Genomic DNA, 2,446 nt, shown 5'->3' with positions numbered 1-2,446 from the left:
CCCAGGGATAAATCCTACTTGGTCATGGTGAATAATTTTCTTAATGTACTGTTGGATCCTATTGGCCAGTATCTTGTTGAGAATTTTTGCATCCATGTTCATCAGGGATATTGGTCTGTAATTCTCCTTTTTGGTGGGGTCTTTGTCTGGTTTTGGAATTAAGGTGATGCTGGCCTCATAGAACGAATTTGGAAGTACTCCATCTCTTTCTATCTTTCCAAACAGCTTTAGGAGAATAGGTATGGTTTCTTCTTTAAACGTTTGATAGAATTCCCCTGGGAAGCCATCTGGCCCTGGACTCTTGTGTCTTGGGAGGTTTTTGATGACTGCTTCAATTTCCTCCCTGGTTATTGGCCTGTTCAGGTTTTCTATTTCTTCCTGTTCCAGTTTTGGTAGTTTGTGGCTTTCCAGGAATGCGTCCGACATAGACTTGGCCAACATGCATATGAGAAAATGCTGTGCATCACTTGCCATCAGGGAAATACAAATCAAAACCACAATGAGATACCACCTCACACCAGTGAGAATGGGGAAAATTAACAAGGCAGGAAACAACAAATGTTGGAGAGGATGCGGAGAAAAGGGAACCCTCATACACTGTTGGTGGGAATGTGAACTGGTGCAGCCACTCTGGAAAACTGTGTGGAGGTTCCTCAAACAGTTAAAAATATACCTGCCCTACGACCCAGCAATTGCACTGTTGGGGATTTACCCCAAAGAGACAAATGCAATGAAACGCCGGGACACCTGCACCCCGATGTTTATAGCAGCAATGGCCACGATAGCCAAACTGTGGAAGGAGCCTCGGTGTCCAACGAAAGATGAATGGATAAAGAAGATGTGGTCTATGTATACAATGGAATATTACTCAGCCATTAGAAATGACAAATACCCACCATTTGCTTCAACGTGGATGGAACTGGAGGGTATTATGCTGAGTGAAGTCAGTCAGTCGGAGAAGGACAAACATTATATGTTCTCATTCATTTGGGGAATATAAATAATAGTGAAAGGGAATATAAGGGAAGGGAGAAGAAATGTGTGGGAAATATCAGAAAGGGAGACAGAACGTAAAGACTGCTAACTCTGGGAAACGAACTAGGGGTGGTAGAAGGGGAGGAGGGCGGGGGGTGGGAGTGAATGGGTGACGGGCACTGGGGGTTATTCTGTATGTTAGTAAATTGAACACCAATAAAAAATAAATCAAAAAAAAAGCTCTTGTTTCTTTGGAGATGTTGTGCTTAGAAGATCTGTCGATTGTAGAAAGCAATACATTCAAGTCACCAAGTATAAGTGTATTGTTATCTAAGTGTGTCTTAACTTTGGTTATTAATTGATTGGTTATAATATACTTGGCAGCTCCCACATTTGGGGCATAAATATTCATTATTGGTAGGTCCTCTTGTTGCATAGATCCCTTAAGTATGTTATAGTGTCCCTCTTCATCTCTTATTACAGTCTTTGGGATAAACTTTAATTTCTCTGAGATAAGGATGGCTACCCCTGCTTTCTTTTGAGGACCATTTGAATGGTAAATGGTTCTCCAACCTTTTACTTTCAGGCTGTAAGTGTCCTTATGTCTAAAATGAGTCTCTTGCAGACAGCAAATAGATGAGTCTTGCTTTTTTATCCAGTCTGAAACCCTGCGCCTTTTGATGGGGTCATTAAGCCCATTCACGTTCAGAGTTACTATTGAAAGATAGGAATTTAGTGTCATCATGATACCTATTCAGTCCTTGTTTTTGTGGATTGTTTCCTTGGACTTCCTCTTTCTTTTACAGAGTCTCCCTTAATATTTCTTGGAGAGCTGGTTTGGTGGTCACATATTCTTTCAGTTTCTGCCTCTCTTGGAAGCTCTTTATCTCTCCTTCTAATCTGAATGAGAGCCTTGCTGGATAGAGTATTCTTGGCTGCATGTTCTTCTCATTTAGGACCCTGAATATATCCTGTCAGCCCTTTCTGGCCTGTCAGGTCTCTGTGGAGAGGTCTGCTGTTATCCTAAAACTTCTCTCCGTAAAGGTTAGGGATCTCTTGTCTCTTGCTGCTTTAAGGATCTTCTCTTTATCTTTGGAATTTGCAAGTTTCACTATTAAATGTCGAGGTGTTGAGCAGTTTTTATTGATTTTAGGGGGGGATCTCTCTATCTCCTGGATCTGAATGCCTGTTTCCCTCCCCAAGTTAGGGAAGTTCTCAGCTATAATTTGTTCAAATACACATTCTGGACCTCTGGACCTTTCGGTGCCCTCGGGAACCCCAATTAAACGTAGATTTTTTTCCTTCTGAGGCTGTCATTTATTTCCCTTAACCTAGCCTCATGATCTTTTGTTTTTCTCTTTTTTCTCAGTTTCTTTCCTTGCCATCAACCTGTCTTTTATGTCACTCACTCGTTCTTCTACCTTGTTAACACTCGTCGTTAGGACCTCCAGTTTGGATTGTGTCTCATTTA

The sequence above is a fragment of the Canis lupus genome, chromosome 2 (genome assembly GCF_048164855.1).
Source record: "Canis lupus baileyi chromosome 2, mCanLup2.hap1, whole genome shotgun sequence".
Classification (NCBI taxonomy): Eukaryota; Metazoa; Chordata; class Mammalia; order Carnivora; family Canidae; genus Canis; species Canis lupus.
This window is presented reverse-complemented; position numbering follows the sequence as displayed.